Source organism: Vicugna pacos, chromosome 5, assembly GCF_048564905.1.
Source record: "Vicugna pacos chromosome 5, VicPac4, whole genome shotgun sequence".
Classification (NCBI taxonomy): Eukaryota; Metazoa; Chordata; class Mammalia; order Artiodactyla; family Camelidae; genus Vicugna; species Vicugna pacos.
In genome coordinates this window covers 59,623,378-59,643,277 of record NC_132991.1, presented here as the reverse complement: position 1 = coordinate 59,643,277, position 19,900 = coordinate 59,623,378, and the positions used below count along the sequence as shown (strand labels likewise).

At 38.2% G+C, this 19,900-nt stretch overlaps 1 long non-coding RNA gene across 4 annotated transcripts in view; it reads right to left on the bottom strand.

The window, feature by feature from the left end:
• LOC140696433 (uncharacterized) overlaps positions 1-19,900 on the bottom strand; it is a 260,788-nt gene that overhangs the window by 171,633 nt on the left and 69,255 nt on the right. For all 4 annotated transcript variants that reach the window (XR_012072763.1, XR_012072764.1, XR_012072765.1 and 1 more), the window contains one exon: positions 3,267-3,367. This is a non-coding gene — a long non-coding RNA (uncharacterized lncRNA). The remainder of the gene's footprint in view (positions 1-3,266; positions 3,368-19,900) is intronic.

The window sequence follows — 19,900 nt, the reverse complement described above, 5'->3', positions numbered from 1 at the left end:
TAAGCTATTCTAAACCTTACAAAGAAGACCTGTATCTTATGCCCCTCTCTTGTTGTTTGTTTTGGTTAAATCTCAGTTGTCTATAATGACAAGGGCCTCTGTGTTCAGAAGCTGAAGATGGCAGTAACATTCCTGATTTCTCATGAAGGCATTCAAAATTTCCAAGTTTTTCCTCCTTACAGTGAGAAACTCTTAGCTCCCTCCTGCCTCAGGAGCTCTGAGACTTAGAACTGATGTGCAGAGACATCAGCCAGAAACACCACGCACTGGACGCTTCATCACCTGCATATAACTTAGGGTAACTATTTGTACTTTTCTCCTTGTTAATATCCTCAGAACAACGACCGTAGAACATGTGTATGAAAGTCTTCTTTTGGTTGCAAGTAATAGAAAACACAATTCAACCCACCAAACAGATTTTTGACCTCTCACTATTCAAAAGTCTGGGAGTCTACCTCAGGTACAACTGGATTCAGCGCCCAAGCTTCAGGCATCTATACCCCTCCGTCTCTCAGGTCTGCTTTCTTCAGATAATGACACAAAGGTCCAACAGGAGCTTTCAGATCAATCACATTCTACCAGGTTAGCCAACACCAGAAGAAAAACATAAAACTTCTCTTTTCTGAAATTTCCAGCAAGAATCCCAGGTTTCATGATCACATGCCTATCCCTAAACCAACTGGTGTATCTAAGCACGTGCTGGACCCTTATCTACCATGTCTGGTCCAGGTATGCACCCCAAGAGCCTAGGAGGGGATCAAACACCCCAAACATATGGATTCAAAAGGGTGGGAGCTGGTTCTCCCCCAAAATTTGGGTGCTATTATCAGGAAGGGAAATGGCAGTCAAAACCAGTAGAAAGCCAGTAAAAGCTTAAGTTGTTATCTCAGGGAAAAAAATACTATTAGTCACAGGGGTGAAGTCAAAAAAAGCATGGCAAGTTCAATACAAACTCATTGCCATAACTGGAAAAAAAAATCCATTTTCTCCTGCTGGAGGGTCAACAGTACACTGTCATGTGGACAAGTAATTACGATAAGAAGTAGTTATCATTTGGAAGTTGCTATGAAGCCATGGGAAAACAGCAAATGAAGAGAGACACTCAAAGGTTGTTTACCGCATCCCCGGCCACCAATAAAACTGCACCTCAGCCTTCACTTTTTGAAGACCCACAGAAACAAGGTGCTATCATAATAATTTAATTATAATGGCATGATTAAGAAAAATGATATATGCTGTCTTTCTAAGCCTCTCTATGCAAGGGAACCACTCCTTCTGTATATGTCATTAATTAATTTGGTGTAATAATTAGTTTCAGTGCTCCTGTGATACCGGCTAATCTCTCACCAGGGTAAAATGAGGCACTTGGATAAAAGTTGTGCTTCTGGGAGGCATGAATTTCCAGCCCTGATAATGACTTTTGGATCAAAATACATTCCCTCACCCCAAGGACCCTTCACATGGAATTCAAAAGGCTGTGAAAGAAGAGAACCTCACTAGGTGTGCTCTTTCAATTGCCAATTAGGACAACCCCCCTGTTGGAAACTTGGCCTCCTGCCACTCTGTCCAGTGGTAAGATCAGCCACAAGAATCAGGCATCCTTTGCTCCCACTGCAACACTCTATTCCATCATAATGTCAGTGTCACACTCCACTTATTAGAAATTCATTCTACGTTTGTCCAAACAACCCACTGCAATTTGTGTTAAGTTTCATGTGTAGCCCGATTTAATGCATTATCTGGTTGATGGAAAAGACATTCCTCTACAGGGGGTTTTTGGCGTGAGTGTGCGTGGGTGTGTGTTTAGGAATTAAATAAAGGGCTCACCATATGTGCAGCCTGGAACATTGCTTGCAGCATTTAGCAGCAATGTCAGATTATCAAGTTTCATTATTTGATACATTTTTCAGGCTTGCAACAGAGTTGCAAAGAATTGATGGGAGCCACAAATTCATTTTAAAACGGGTTTATCGCTTCATCAGATATTCATTTAAGCAGAATCCACAGCTTAACTGGACTTCTTTGTCCCTGTGTGACACGTTTTTCCAAATGGAATGATACTAAGCATAGAGATGTAATATGTAGTTAAAGACTTCCCATCTCCATGAGGCACTCAGACATTAAAAGGAAGAAATTACTTTCATTCTCAAGCCACTGCTCACTAGAGGATCAGTGGCCAGCTGTTTCAGGGCACTGCGAAAGAGAAACCTAGAGATGCCACAATCCTTTCGGTTTCTAGCAAATGAGGCTGACGTCTACCTTTTAGAGAAATCATCACAAGAGATTTCATTTATGGTGAGAAAAAATTATGAATTGAGCATTAAGTAAACTATTCTAATACATATTCTTAAAGCTGCTAAGCCAGATCAAATAGGGAAATGGCAGGAAATTAGTTAAGAAGATAAAATTATAATTCAAAAAATATTAGGAAACATCCAGCTATTTCAGATGTCCAGAGCATGGTAAGTTATGCATGCGACATGTACACCAATCCAAACTACAATATCCAACTTCCATTCTGAGATGAAGACTGCTAAGTTACTGAGTTTTATGTAGACATTTTGTAAATGTCTTCCATTTAATGAATTCTATCCTGACCGTTCCAAAATTTTTAGCTCAAAATATTAATAATTGATTTTCCATATCCATACTGACATTATATTTTAAAAATATAAAAAGCTATTGGATGGTATAATGGCATGTACAATTGTTTCATGTAACAAAGGCTTCTTAATAGATTGTACCTATTATCATTGGAATACCATGGACACAAATGATATGTAAAATGACACGCTTGTGACTGATGACGCTATACTGAAGGGCAGAGCTTGGATCTGCTACCTAAGAGAGTTGACTACTGCCCCCTATTTAGACCACTGGTTCTCAACCTAGCCTGCACTTTAGAATTACCTGGAAAACTTGTAACGTACCCCGTGCCCAAGCTGATTAAATCGGAAGACTCACAAAGGACTTGCCCCAGGCATTAGGACTTTTAAATTCCCTCCACGTGCTTCCTCTGTGCAGCCCAAGTTGAGAACCACTGGTTTAAAGTGCTGGTTCTCCAAGAGAGGTTCTTGGAGACCAGCATCATCTAGGATCTTATTAGAAATGCCAATCAGGGTCAGACCTCCTGAATCAGAACCCCCTGGGGAGACGGGCAGTGGAACCGACAGTCTGAGTGGTGCTGATGAATGCTGTAGATTGAGAACCACTGATCTGAAGCTTGGAACAGAGGAAGTTTGGATCTGCAGAGCAGACACACTTACCTAGTAGGATGGTCACCTCTCGCTGGTCTATAGTGGAGAGTACAGAAAGCCAGCGGTCGATCCAGATTTTGTGGAGCTTGAAGTCAACGCAATTTCAAGACCTTTTTAAAGGAAAAAAAAATACAAAATTAGGTACAAAGTAAATATTCATTTAGAATTAGAGAAATAACAAGTTTAACAAAAACTTGGTGCTCACAAGTATCACAAACTACAAGATAACGTAATACTTTTATTACTGTATCTCTTAGGACCCCTCTCTAACACTATCTCTTTTTTTCCCACTGAATACTCTTTGGTTGTCTTTTCATAGGATACAAATTTTGTAATATTTTCTCCAGAGATAAAAATGGTAATCCATTCTTTTCTCTAGCATGGTGATTTTTTTTTTTTTTAAATTGAGAGTTTAAATAAGGTCTCTTCAGGCTTGTTGAATCTGGGCAAAGCTCTGGCAAGTTTCATTCACATGGGAGCTGTAGGAGTTTAGGGCATTTTTAGTATTTTATTGCAGCAACTAATCTTAAGCCCTCTTTGAATTGAAGAGTCCCCAGTCGGGGCCTTGGAAGTGGTCTGTGCAGAGGGGGAGTCTGACGCTGTCTTCACCTCCTGCTGAATCCATCCTGCACAGACTTCATAAGTTAACTTCTCTAGTCAACCCATCACCTCAGTAGTTCTTTCTACGTTCGTAGAGGGGAGGAGATGGTACAGACAGCTAGAGAGGGGAGGAAAAATCCCTTCTGATAGAATCCAAATGAAGAGAATCTTTGTTCCCCTGAAAAGGAAGGGCAGCCCTGGGGGTTATCCACAGGTGGAGAAATGTGTGCAGTCTCCTGAGGTCACATGACCAGACTCCCTTCCCTCTCCTCTAAGAAGTGTGATGCTTCAGCCTCTGAAACTGGTAAAGGCCCCCACGGAGTCTAGTGTAATTTTAGTTAGTGAGGTAAGACCAGGATGTATACTGTGGAGCTGGGCACCAAAGCCTGCTTCCCACTTTGTGAGGCTCAACTGTTCAAAAATAGAGTGATGGCCCTAATCAGGTATCTCCAGCATGACAATTATCACTTGGACACAGTCCAAAATGGTATTTTATGTTGGTGGACTCTCAAATCAGCAAATAAGCAGAACACAGGAGGTACACAGGACAAAGATACAAACACTGACACAAAGGAATAGCATGGCTCCCTTTGTCACCTCCTAGGAGTGCTTGGTCACCTGCTGGGGTGCCACCAGCTGGGGCGCAGGATGAACTAGCCACCACTTAAGAGGAGCCTGCATTTTGTGTGGGCTTGCTAGCTTTTATACCCCTGGCGACGTCAGCCCCCAGACACACCTTATTTACTACAGCAAAACAGTAATTCTGCTACTTAAGAAACATATGTCCAGGTTTCAGTTCCTAAAGTCCCTTTCAGGTCAGCACTGAGACATCTCTCCTTATGTGCATCTGCCTTGTGCACTCATGAGCTTTCTAATTCTGTCCACTCAGAAGCAGAGCACCCAGAACCGTAGCAGGTGCCCAACAAGCATTTGTAAGATGAATGGATGGGTGAGCTAACTTGTAGTTTACAGGGTTATTGGATGGAGTGTGGTAAGCACATACATGAGAAACCAAAAAAAAAGTGGACCTGGCACAACAATTTCTTTTAATTTGATAGTTTAATAAATGCCTGCTGAAATGAACACCTGTTTACAAGCTGTCTTTTATCAGTAGTTGTCTGTTGACAGGCTTAAAAAAAAAGCAAACATCTCTAGTTAGGGAACTCAAGAACAGCTTAATGAAGTAGGTGGCATTTTGTATGGGTCTTGAAAGAATTTGACAGATGACATATTTCAGGAAGATATTCCAGATGGAGAGAACCTTGTTAGCGAAAGACACAAAAATAAGAAAGCATGAGCTGTGTTTGGAGATGAGCAGTCATACAGTTTAACTGAAATGGACGCCTGGAAGGGAGAAAACGGTTCTGAAACTTTGGGTCTGGAATGTCAGTCTGGAGAGCTGGGGTTTCCTTCAGTGGGAATGTGGGCGCTGCAGACAGTTCTGATGAAGAGAGTGACATATCAGAAGTGCCCCTCTGGAAAATGAATCTGTCAAAGGAGTGTCATGGACTATAGTATGAAAGACCACAGATCCCCAAGATCAGCTAGATTATTCGAGCAACAATCCACATACAGAGGAGCAAACCTTCCCTAGGATAGTAGCTCTACAAATAGAAAAGAAGGAACAAATGTAAACAGCAGTGCAGGGGAGGCTTTGTCATTGCCTCAAGTGGGAGAGTTTGCAACCAGAGGTCTATGGGACTACAGGGCAGGCGTAAGGATTCATGCAAGAAAGCTCTGAAGTTTGAAATCTGGAATCATCGCAGTAAATCTTGCTGAGAACATGCTATGTAATTTCCAGGGGCTGATCCTGCAGACAGGCCCAGCAGACCACTGGATGAACAGGTCAGGGCTTCGGAAGTCACCTGCATACCTCAACCTAAGCTCTATGAAGACAAGAACTGTGTCTTTCTTCACACGTTGAATATTCAGCATATAATCTGGTAACTGCTCAAAGTACTAACTTAAGAAATACTTGGGTGGCGGAAAAGGAGAGATGTTGGTCAAAGAACACAAGCTTCCAGCGATAAGATGAGTAAATTCTGGGGATCTAATTTGCAGCATAGTGGTTATAAGTAATAATACTGTATTATATAGTTGAAAGTTACTGAGAGCATATCTTAAATAGTGGTAGTTCTGTAACGTGATACAGGTTATCTGCTAACCTATGGCGGTTATCATTTCTTGAGATGTAAGTGTATCAGGTCAGCACACTGTACACCCTAAACTCACACAAAGCTTTAAGTCAATTATATCTCAATAAAGCTGGGAGGAAAATACTTGCTGGATAAAAGAATGAAGATTGTAGCTGAAACAATGGGAAAGATTAAGATAGCAAAGTATATAGGTACAGAAGTTAGGGAAATGGACTGAACACAGAACCTTAAATAATACCTACAAATTGTACTTTGCAAGAAGCAGAAAACCATCTAGAGCAGCAGCAATACTACTATGGCAGTGTTGTGATATAATAAAAATTCCTAACACTTAGAGTAAGCAAGTTATAATTCATATGCTTAGAGTTCACTGGGAGCTAGGAAAGAATTTGTACATAGGATATTTGCAAACCCTGGAGGGAAAAATGCAACTTTAGAAGTTGATGCTGTTTTATTCAAAAAGTTATTTAAAAGCAGTGAGAAAGATGGAGTCTCATGGAGCATTGGGATGTGTGAACATCTTGATGCCCTAAGAATCTTTTGTCTTTTCTAAGTCAAGCCTGTTACTCCTCAGTTTAAAACTCTTCAATGACTTCCCATGACACGTAGAAAAAAATCCAAATTCCCTAACATTGCCCACATTAGTCCTGCAATATCTGTTTCCTGCCAGCTTCTCCCGTCCCATGTTATGCCTTCACCTCCTATAGCCATGACACTCCACACCCACCTGCCATCTTTAGCTTCCCGAATAGGCTCTGTTCCCTATTTCCCTTTGACTGGAAGGCCAGCACCTCAACCACCACTCCCTTCCCCCATCTATTCACTTTATCTAGTTAATGTCTTTTCATTCTTCCATCTCAGTTCAAATATCCTTTCTTTGAGGAAGGCTTTCCCTTCCCCTTAGTTTGTGTCAGATTCCCCTATTATACACTACTAGAGTTCCAAGTATCTTCACTGTGAAGGCTTTGTTGTAGTTTATAATTAGACTTTTGCCTTCTTTTTAATTATCATTCTCTACAGATCAACCATCATCTCCATGGGGATAGTGTCAGCTTTGGTTCACTGTTACACTCCCAACATCCAACAGAGTGACGGGCACATAACAGTGCTCTGCAAAAATGTTAATAATAGTAGCTAACTTTCTCATATATGTTAAGCAGCTAAGTTTCTCATATATGTTAAGCATTTTCTAAGTCCCAGATTTTGTTCAAATGCTTTCATGAATTGAAGGCAATAGAATGTAGTATAAAAAGCATGGCCTTGGAAATTGACAACCTGGGTTCAAACTTCAGCTTTGCCATTTAGTACATGTGTGAGCTCAGGAAAATTATTAAATTCTCTGTACCTAAGCTTTCCCATTAATAAAGTGGAGATAAGGTAGAGCTGTGTGAGAACCAGAGATATTGATTAACCTACGCAAGGTTTTAAAGGTGCAGGGCTGGGAACCAAACCCAAGAAATGTGAATCTGCTATTAATCACTATATAAAAGAATAATAGTATGCATTATAAATGAAGATGCTTTCCATCTCTAAAATTAATGTATCGATAGGCAGAGAGATTTATAAGCACCCACACCTATCCCTCACACCCTACCCTGCTCTCCCTTTGCTTCAAAGCAGTAAGTAGAACATTAGACCTAGACCCATGAGAAAATAACCCCAGAAGTAAAATTGGACTAAGATTGTCTTTTCTACCAATGCCAGAGTCAAAACTAGAACAGGAAGACCAACCAGCACAGGTGCCCTGGAGTAGCCTGGTGACAAACACAGCTGCACCGGTGCCTTGCTTTTAAGTGGACTGTCACTTCACCAACAGATTTCAAATGTCCCTCCTTTTACATGCATACCAATATGCTTTCTTTGATGTTCATCACTTAATAAAGACATGAAAGGCTGCACAAAATCTGTGTCCAATGATCCTTGATGACAAAGCAAGACTGACCCAATCCTTTTCCAGGCCTAATGATATTTTGCTCCACTAGCCTCATGCTGTATCTCATATGAAACAAATAAGGCACTCATGCATAAAATTAATACAGTAAGCACTCCAGGCAGTGATAAATTTGGAAAGGAAACAGACCCTCATAGTCATTTCCTCCCTCTTAAAGGCAGATTTCCTATAAAACCTTGAGTCACCTCCATCTTGACTTGTAAAGCTTTTTTGGAAATTATGCCATCATCGCCCATGAAACCCAATAGGGCATGTGCAGTCAAGGTAGAAATAAAGGTGCAATGAAGCTGCTGAGAAGATGCTTAGAAATACGACCACTTCATTTTGCGTGGGAAGGCAATTGATCTCTAAGCACTGAGAGTGCTCTCAGTTTGCCCTTTGCTATTAAGTTATCCTCATCACGCTACTCCTTTCAGTTCACCTGAGTGCAAATAAGCCCTGAACTCTCTTCTTTGATGCAGGGAGAACTGAAGGTGACTGCATGCCTTGGAACACAGAGAAGCAATGGTATCCAGAGTCTCATCGCAGAAGAGCAGGGTTGCCCTGACTTCTTCAATAATCACTAGGAAGCACCTCTACTTCTGACACCGTGAGTCTCATGAGGACTTTCAGAAACAAAACCCACGTGTCTCAGGAGCACGTCTGAGTCACCCGCACAATGAACCTCACTGCCGAGGTTTGAAACAAACGTTTTAAAGTGGGTTTAGCTTTTTTTTTTTTTTTTTTTTTGCAGTAAGCCATCAAGATTTAGAGGTCGTTTGCAGTCACAGCATATCTCAGTTTGTGATGACCGCTAATCATAAAAAGCAGCTACCAGAAATCTGTAGCACACAATACTTAATGAAAAATTAACCTCATTTCCTTTAAAATCAGAAACAAGATGCCTTTGATTCAACGTGCAGTAAGACAAGCCAAAAAAGTTAAAGTAATTATACAAGAAAATAAAGTGGGCTTTAAACTCTGAAAACTGAAGACTACTGTATTCAGAAATTTGCATTCAGAGGTTTGGAAGAACAAAAGAGGTAACCATTGCTCCATGGATCCCAGGAGACCCCCAGAAAGAAAATGAAGGGTTTGATTTACGTGGGGACTACATTGTTAACTTGCTGTCTGTGCCGTGTTATACTTGAGTAGCATCTAAGAAAAATAAGGGATTCTGGTTGAAATGATACTGAGGATGGTGGTTGTCGGTTTCACTTCACCAGGCTCAACACAGCGTCTGTTATGAACATCAGGTGCCTGCTATGCTATTTTTTGGTTTGTTTTAATTTGCACTGCAACTCTAGTTGCAAGAGCGAGTTTTCAGAAGGCATGTGTCTCCATCACTACTATATACTCAGTAAATTACATCCGTAGGTGGATGTGTTTGATGGATTCCTTTTGACCTTGTCAGTGTTTGTTTGTTGCTGTGTCATTTTAAAGAAAATGAAAAACAAATACTAGCTTCCAAGGTTCTTGTTTCCAAAAAGGGAACTGGCTAACATTCCCTTTTACCTCTTCCAGGTGAGGGGGGAGGGGTCCTAAACCAGAGTGGTTTACATATTAAATTGTTAACACGAGTCTCTACGGAAAATGAAAGGCAAGCTAAAACACACCTCGAGGGGATTCCAAGGGGCACAGATGTGATCTTGCTTCTGTACAACCAAATCATTAATATTAATAGTGAGTCGGTGTACTTGCTTAGCAAGCAGCCCTTCTCCCTGGGGTGTTCTCAGAACGCTGACAATACCCCCTGGTTCTGATTCTGTTTTCTGACTTTGAAGTCCAGACACCAGGGTGTTAGCATTGTCTTGCAGATTCCTCCTTTTCCCTACAGGCCAGAAAGAGTCCAGACTCACTCTTCAGTTGAAATACATACTCTGGCTCCATAGTTACACATGATTCCCTTCCTCCACCCTCCCTCTAAGCAGGATTCTTTTCCTTCTGTTTCTCCCATCTTTTTGTTTTGGGCTGAATCATATCATTTCCAATAGTAACAGCCCTAGATCCTTGAATTATGGGAGCTAGATTTAATTAAATGTTAACTGGAAAAAGATAAGTTGTTCAAGTGTGCATATGAAGTTCCCAGGAAAATACAACCCACTGGAAGAGAAACTGTGCCCTACTCTGCTGAGATTTCCCCTCATGTGAGCCCAGTTCTGTACCTCCCATTTCTATTTTAGCGATACATGTCTTTGGAAATGCGGTGAAAATATGTGAGTAAATGTTACAGTTACTGATGAGTAACATGAGACAAGTTACAAGGATGGTAGATTTTTGTGTTATTACTGGTGTTCCTTTTTAAAGCATTTCAATGAACAACAGTTAAGATTACCCCATTCTGTACACTGCAAATAAATCATTCTGAAAAAGCCATTCATACACATTAGTCCCACCACAGCACACACAGGGTCATTTGGGATTAAGACAGACTGAGTCAGTCTCTTAGCCTCTGTTTTGGCTTCTTAAAGGAAGATTAGATCTCTGTGCAAAACAGACACAAGGATTTTTCTGTGTAAAAAGACAGGATGGCTTTTATCTCATTCAAAAGCTGCTAATGGGGATCGTTACTATAACATTTGTAGGCGCACTGAAATCTACATGATTTGTCTCTCTCCAGTAATTACATCTTAAAGTAGGTATGCACAAATAAATAATTCTTAATATTAGAAAAGTAAGTCTATCTGCCTAATACCCCACCCCACTAGAATTTCAAACATGAAATTTTAAAAAATTTTTTCATTGAAGTATTGTCGGTTTACAATGTTGTATCCATTTCTGGGATACAATGTTAAACCTGAAATACTTTAAAGTTCATATTGTTTGCCCAATTTTATAGATGAGGACATGAAGCCCCCAAAAGAGAAGTGATTTGCAAAGATAACACAGTAACAGAAGATTTTATATAGTTATATAGAATTGGGGTACCTAAAATATTATAGTGGAACTTCCTGTTAAAAAGAATGGATTGAATATTCATGTTCATCTTTTTATACCACTAAAATATTAGTAAATATTTTAAAATATAAACTCGTAATAGCAAAGAAAACAAGAAATGAGGCAGCCTACAGGGTAGATGGGGGTATATATGACAAGGAAGTCATATGACAAGATGAAAACAAAGATAACTCGAAATGCCAGGGAAAAAAAATGCTATCCAGAAGAATATAATCATAATTAGCAGTCAGATGTATCCTGATTTTAGCTATTTGAGAACTAGTGAGATCCATATACAAAAATAAACTCAAAATGGCTGAAACACTTAAATATAAGACAAGACACAATAAACCTCCTATAAGAAAACATAGGCAAAACATTCTGACATAAGTCTTAGCAATGTTCTCCTAGGGCAGTCTACCCAGCTAATAGAAGTAAAAGCAAAAGTTAACAAAATGGGACCTAATTAAACTTATAAGCTTCTGCACAGCAAGGAAACCATAAGCAAAACAAAAAGACAACCTACAGAATGGGAGAAAATATTTGCAAATGATGCAACTGACAAAGGCTTAATTTCCAGAATATATAAACAGCTCACACAACTTAACAAAAAAAAAACCCAAACAACCCAATCCAAAAACGGGCAGAAGACCTAAACAAGCAATTTTCCAGCGAAGACATACAAATGGCCAATCGGCATATGAAAAAATGAGAAATGCAAATCAAAACTACAGTGAGGTATCACCTCACACCAGTCAGAATGGCCATCATTCAGAAGTTCACAAACGATAAATACTGGAGAGGGTGTGAAGAAAAGGGAACCCTCCTACACTGCTGGTGGGAAAGCAGTTTGGTACAGCCATTGTGGAAAACAGTAAGTAGATTCCTCAAGAAACTAAAAATAGACTTACCATATGATCCAGCAATCCCACTCCTATGTATATATCTGGAGGGAACTCTAATTCAAAAAGATACATGCACCCCAATGTTCACAGCAGCACTATTTACAATAGCCAAAACATGGAAGCAAACTAAATGTCCATTAACAGGTGACTGGATAAAGAAGCTGTGGTAGAAGCTGTGGTATATTTATTCAATGGAATACTACTAAGCCATAATGCAGAATAAAATAATGCCATTTGCAGCAACGTGGATGGACCTAGAGATCATCATTCTAAGTGAAGTAAGCCAGGAAGAGAAAAATACCAAGTGACAGCAGTCATATGTGGAATCTAAAAATAAATAGAAAAAAAGGACACTATGAACTCATCTACAAAACAGAAATAGACTCAACAACATAGTAAACAATCTTATGGTTACCAGGGAAAGGGAGTGGGAAGAGCTAAAATTGGGAGTTTGATATTAGCAAATGTTAGCAACTATATATAAAAATAGATTTTTAAAATTTTCTTCTGAATAGCACAGGGAACTATATTCAATATCTTACCAAGACAAACAAATAGAATAATGGTGAGGGAATCAGAACAGATACAAATAGTTAGAAATAACTTGTTTCCATTCCAATTTTGATTTGATTTTAATTAATTTGAAATTATCCTCAAGGATCATAGAGAAAATATTATTACATCCATAAAACAAGCACAGGTTGCTTTTTTGTTTTTTTTTAAAGCAATCTGAGAACAAGAATGGATTCCTGGAAATTATGTATATAATTACCAAAATATAAAATTCACTAGAGAGATTGAATCTTAGAATGGATATGGCTGAAGACCAAGTCAGACATCCGAAAGAGAACAAAAAATAAATCACTTGGAATTTAAAGCTAAGAGACAAAATGATGAAGCAGAGAAAAATTAAAGCACACAGAAGCTTGATCCAGAAGGCATAACATCTGTCTACTAGACATTCCATAAGGAAAATACAGAGAGAACTGAAGGAATGAGATGAGCAAAGAATAGAAAAAGTAACCAAAAAAATACACATAGACATACACACACACACACCATTTTCAGATGGAAAAGTCACCTAATGTCAAGATTGACAAAAGGCTCACCCTTAGCTGTTTTTTGGGTGAAATTTTGCAAGTTCCAGATTAAAAGAGAAAGCTCTAAAATTCTCCAGAGAGGGTGGTAAATCTGACAGTAAGAAGACCCCGATTAACACTGAATTCTAAAAGATAGTAATTAATGCCTTCAAATTATCTGTCTGAGGAAAAATGATTTGAACTTACAATGTCATGTCTTGTCTAACCATTAAGCAAATGTGTGGACAAAATAAGTCCTTTTTCAGACATGTGAGAACTCAGAAAACTTATCTTCCAAGAGCCTTTTGAAAACAGTACTTAAAGTTGTATTCTAGCAAAATGAGGAAAGTTCAAGAAAAAAAATGTGATCTGATAGTGAAAGTAACTGAAAAGGGCAATGAGATGATACCTTAAGATTACAGCAGTAAAGCAGGTCAATAATAACAAGACAGAAGTCACTAGGAAGAATGATTCAACACATTTCTTAGAAAAGGTGGAAAATCTTAACAAGGTTTTCATAAAAGAAAACAATGCATTTAGAAATTTGGGGGAGACAAAAAAAAAAAAAGCTCTACAAGAAAGTCCTTGTCCAAATATAAAGCCAACTACTGAGTAAGAGAAAGAAGAAAACATTTATCTTAACACTGTGGGTATTCTCCATCAAATACTGCAGGCTTAGTGGCAAAGCATTATATTTCCTTCTCTCTGGATCTAGTCATGAACTTCTCAGTTTAGTTCTGCAATGAATATAACTTAATCATAATATGCTATGTAATGTTTATTGTTTTAATTTTTACTTAACCTATGGGCAAATCTCAGAATCCTAGCATCAATCTCTCAAATGTGTGTATATATATATACAAAAAATAAATACAAACATACACACACATAAATGTATTTTCCATATATATATTCACCTATGCATGTACAAAGGACTCACATTATACAAATATGTATATCCTTACCCACCTCTCCTCGATTTAAAAAAAAAAAAAATAGCTGACCAGAGGAGTGAAAAAAGAGTGGCAGAGAGTGTAGTATGTTAATTTCCTAATTTTACATAATTAGACACTGCTTAAAATTAATGGTTCAAAAATCAGAGGTTTAGATACCATAATTTATAGTTCTAGAGTAATAATTACAAGAACTAAAAAGAATAATATAACTTAAAAAAATCCAGAAGTGAGTAGTAGGTAGCACATATATGCTAAATTCCTCAGTTTTTCTCATGGTGAGTATATAGATGTTACTTAAAGATACAGCCTGTTGCCCCCCAGGAAGGGGCAGGACCTTTTTGGAAGCCGCTCTATTGAACTCAAGGCAAATCCCTGCCAAGCAGCTGGGGACTGAGAGCTTCAGTCCTCGGTGGGAATGAAGTGCTGACCTATGGCACCCAGTCCAGTGAGCAGCTGTGGTTGTTGTTAATACCTCGGAGCTCATGTAAATGATATTCAATAACTGGTGATTTGTTATATAGATATCTCCTATGTTACTTAGTAATTATGAGGCGGCTCTAATGTGTATTAAAAATATTAGCATTAGAAATAATTTCAAATAATTCTTTCCAACATGAATATCTTTGTGTAATAGACTCTCGGAAGATTCATGTGTAATTAGGACATATTTGCTCAAACCTTGCAGAACATAAGGTATATTCCTCTTATGCAAAATGAAGCCTTAAAAATGTGTGGAAGTCTCATCTCTCCTAATTACAATTTCTCTGTTAAGTTTATTCTACTTCTACTCTGTACTATGAAAAGATAATAGTACATATTCAATTCCATCACTCCCTCACTTATAGGGTATAAATACAGAAGTTTGTTAATCCTGTTCCACTAAATTAGATTTATAATTATTGTAAAAGAGGATGGCTTGACATTTGTTTTTATTCTATGATTTTTAAAATACCTTTATAGTTTTTACAAAAAATTATATTCATAAAATATTCAACAATTACAGGAAAATGTAAAGAATATGGCAGTTTATCACTTAAATCACACCACTCAAATAACCAGTGTTAACACCATGCTAGATCTCTTCATACAGATGCAGGATGGGTGGATAGAGGGAGGGAGATTGTCAGACAGAACAGATAAATAGAAAAAACATCTATAAAAGTGGGGTTACACAAAAATTTTACTTTACAGAATCTCATGTATTTACAAGAGTAACGACTATATGTCAAATTCTCAAATTATTTGTGACAATAATCTTCTAGCCCCCTAAGTCATCTCATTAAAAATTATTGTGCTTTGAGACCTAGCCTTTTTCCACTTTCATTTTAAACAACCTAAATTATTTCTGATTTATAATTTTTGTTTTCATAGTAAAAACACTGCTAATGTATATTAAATGCTTACTATGTATGAGACACTATGTTAGGCACTTTTACATGGGCCATCTCATTCAATGCTTCCAATTCATGCATAAAAAAGGGAGTCTGAACAGAGAGGTCAAGCCACATGTCCCACGTCACATAGCTGAGTATCAAACTGGATCAGAATCCAGACATTTGGATTCCAGACCCTGCACTCTTAAGCACTAGCCTGTACAAAATTAATAAACCCCTCATTAAGATAACTCTGTACAAGACCAAGAAGTTAATCACATTTTATTCCTCATTTGAATTTCCAATGTCTTAAACTCATGAAGGGACACTGCCACATTCAGTAGATCTTTAAGACTCTTAGATATCGGGCACTGTGCTATGCGACAGAGAATTAAGAAGTGGGGAAAAGAAAAAAATGTCTGTGTAAGGGATTTTTATCATAAAAGAATAAAATCATGACCAAAAGAAACTGCTTGTCTATGTTTGTATTTACTGATCGGAAAATGAATTGTGGTTTATTTCCGGCCTGTCCTTTTTCTATATACACTATATGTAAATAAGCATTTTCTTGTAAAACTGAGAACATAATTTCCACTCCATTCTGTAGTCTGCTTCTTTTTCACACATTATAGATGAGCATTTCCCACATCACTAAATATTATTTTAAAAAATACTTCTTAGTAGCTCTTGGGATATGATTTTAATGAGCAAATTCTAGCATATGGTTGAGCTATAAAATATTTTAATTATTCCCCAATTGTTCAATGTCGATGCTATTAACTTTTTTCTATTATAAAACAGTATCTTTAATAAGCCTTAGGAAGTCCTAGAGCAAAAATAAAATACTTCAACTTTTTCTATTATTCAAGGCCAGAAAAGGATGAAAACGTATTGAAGAGATTCTCTGGTCATTAGAATCCCAAAATAGTATTCTACTTTTTTCCCTTGTGTTTAGTAACAATTTCATTGTCTTAATTCTTTAAATCTCTTCCTTCTTCAATGTAATGTTTTTTCATTTATTTTTTCTTACTTATTTTTACTGTGTCTCCTTTGATTTTTTAGAGGATCCTTTTGTTTTTAGAGGGTCTCCTTTGATACTGGAAATAGACAATGAGAGAATATCTAATCTGGGGGAAAAGCAAATCTTATTCTTTCTCATTATTTTACTGTCTCCTGTTTTCCAGTTAACACAGATTTGCAGAGCACCAATCTGCCCCCAGTTGCCCAGTCTTAGAGTTTACTGCCACCACTCTATAAAATTTCAAGCTTTGGTTTAGAAAATTCATACACTTTTAGTTGAGGTCCAATTCTCTTAAAATGATGTGATAGTAAAGGCTTTGGTTGCTTTCTTTCCCTTAGCAGAGGCAAATAGTTCAGTGGCTTAATTTTTCATGCTTTCTGAATTAAAAAAAAATAAAATTATCCAAAGGTAATGAATTATTCATCATGTTGCTTAGTCTTAAATCCCTGAGTAATTTTTTTCTATCAGTTCCACATATACTTTTTCCTGTTCTATAATACTTCAGATACCAGTTAATAAATATGTGTGCCTGCGTGTTGATCACTAGCTTTAATCGCATGAATGTTTTTCAAATCCAAGGGACTAATTATTATAAGCTTTCTGCTGCATTGAGGAGCATTTTGCTGGAAATTGAATATTAAAAATGCAAAAGATCTCTCTCCATGCAAAACATAAAAACTGATTTATTCTCCCAAGAAAAGATAGTATAAAAGCTGAAAGAAAATTGGCAAAAGAAAGCAAAATATATTCTAATTGGCTTCCTTAAATCCATTTTTATTTTTTCCTGAAAGAGTTGAAGAAGGAACCATTTAAAGCAGTTAGCACAGAAACACTAAAACCAACCATCATATTTGGTACTAAAAATGCTTCCAGAATTTCATCTACCACACTTTGGGGTTAGACATTATAGCTATAACCATTTGGGTAAAGAAGTGGTAACCAATGTTTAAATCTAGAATATGACCTCATATGTATGAAAATGCCTCTCTCACGGGTCAGTTAATCCAGAATATTGGCCCCAAGGCTTTTACCAGTGTAAACTAAAAACTGACAATGGGACAAATACCAGCATTTTGAGTTTTGTTAATGGCTGTCATGCATTTAAACGATGCAGACTGACTCATGGCATAAAACTATGGATAAAAGCAGCCACAAGTTGAGGGAAAGTTTGTTTTTGACAATACTGGGCCATTTTTGAGAATTTCTATATGCACTTTTGCTGGTTATGAGTACTAGGAATAGGTCTCAGAGACCATTTTGTCCAACGTTTTTAAACTGTGTTCCCTAGAATCCTGGGAAACTTCCACAGAGGTGGTCTGAATGACAGAGGGAAAAGGTGCGTTCAAGCAGACCTCCCCACCTTTTTACCAAAGTTGCTTAGCCTTTATCTATGTTACAAATTGGTGGAGGAACCTAAAATTTCATTTTAAAATGAGAAAATTCCTTGGTTCTACTCACTCATTTTACAGGTGAGAAAACTAAGCACCAGATGGATTAAGTGTTTAAGCAACTCTGCAATTATCTGGTGCTAAAATCAGGTGTACTACCCAAACATTTTATCCAGTAACTTTTTTTTTTTTTTAATGGTAACACTTACACATTCTCAAGAGGCCACTTTGGACTGAAAATTACCAAAAGTCGGGGTATTTTTGGCCAGCTTTCTTTTCATAATCTGTTGAATACAGGTCAAGTCAAGCTTGGAGAGAATTATCAACAGAGAAAGATCTTATTACAGTGACCCAGCTACCCTTTTTTACGCTCCAGGAATCTCTACTAGGTCTATGACGTTAGGTTATTAAACTTTGTTATGCATTAAAGTCTTCATTTTTAAAGTAAGAATGTGATACCAACATGCTACAACAGTAAGATGCCATTTCACATCTATTAGACCAGCAAAGATAAATATCTGATGATACCAGGTGTTGAGAAAATGAGGCGACAACACTCAAGCACTCCTCACAGGAGAGTAATTCAGTTTAACCTTTGAAAACAGTTTGGTCAAGCATAGTAAAGTTGACAACGTAGCATAGTAAAGTTGACAACGTAGCATAGTCAGAGATAGTACTTCTAGTTATATGTACCTAAGTATCTCACAGGAAACTTATATGAGTAAGCTCATTGTAGCATTATTTCTTAAAGTTGAAAACTGGAAGCAGATGTCAAACAGAGGACTAGGAATGGTGGGTTCCAGTTACCCCTTTGAGGAGCTTGGAAAATCACCACTGTCCAAACAACAAGGAAAAAGCTGAACAGATTGAAAAATCAACAACTCTTCTCGCATCCATAACAGAGAGGAAGACACAGAGCAAACCACAGCCTCCAAGACTGAGGAGACAAAAGGGCGAATACAGGGGTTGTGGCTTACCTGAGCAGAGACCCTCACGGAGGAGAAACTGCTAAGGAACCAGCTCCGGGAAGGAAATTTTGAACTGTAATCGATGAACTGTTGGAGGCTCAGTGCAGACAAGTCACCGAGGAACCCAGTCACAGGGGAGCGCCTGCAAAATTGTGAGATTTACCTCCACGAGCTTGGGCAGATCCAGTAAATGCTGGAGAAAAGTCCCGACAGACTTCCAGCAGGGAAGGGAGAGGGAACCATTTTGAAATTCATCAGCACACCCTGTTCTTAATAAGGGCTACCTTCAGGAGAAAGTAATTAACAGAGCCTAACCTGCTGGGGTAATATGAGAGCCTAACTGACCTGGGGGAAGGGAAACACCCAACTCCAGCTGGCACTAGTCAGTCCCGCCTAAGGGGGCAGAAGAAGTAGAAACACCTGTGAAATTCACAGCCTGGAGGTCCAGGCTGGCTGAAAGACTGAGACTTAATCATAAGACTAATAGGAAGCTCCCCCTCCCCCACACCTCATCACCACATCACGAAGGGCCTGTTTACCCAGTGCATCACATCCAGCGAACAGGAAAAAGCGACAAGGCACACCAAAAGGCAAAAAAACGTAAAGAGATGGAGCAAGCATCAAAACTTGACACGGCAGGGACACTGGAATGACCAGAAAAGGAATCTAAAACAACTATGATTAATATGCTAAGGGCTGTAATGGATAAAATGAACAGTGAGCAAGGACAGATGAACAAAGCAAGCAGAGTGATGGAAATCCTAAGAAAGGACCAAAAAGAAATACTAGAGATAAAAAAAAACAAAAACAAACAAAAAAAACCCCACTGTAACGAATATGAAGACTGCCTTTGATGGGCTTAGTAGTAGACTGGACACAGCTGAGAAGACTCTGAGCTAGAGGGTATATCAATAGAATTCTTGAAAATTGAAAAACAAAGGCAACAAAGACTGAAAAAAAAAAAAAGACTATCCCAGGACCGTGGGGCAGCTGGAAAAGGTGTAAGTAACATACACATGATGGAAATACCAGAAGAGAGAAAGGAACGGTAGAAATATTTGAAACAATAATCGGACAGTTTCCCCAAATTAATGTCAGACTGCAAACCACAGATCCAGGAAGCTCAGAGAGCAACAGGTAGGATAAATGCCAAAAGAAAAATAAATACACCTACGCATATTGGTTTTAAACAACAGAAATTCAAAAATAAAGAGAAAACTTGTAAGAAGCCAGAAGGAAAACACACCTTACCTACAGAAGAACGAAGGTAAGAATTACATGCAGCTTCTCAGAAACGATGCAAGCAAAAACAGAGTAGAATGAAACACTT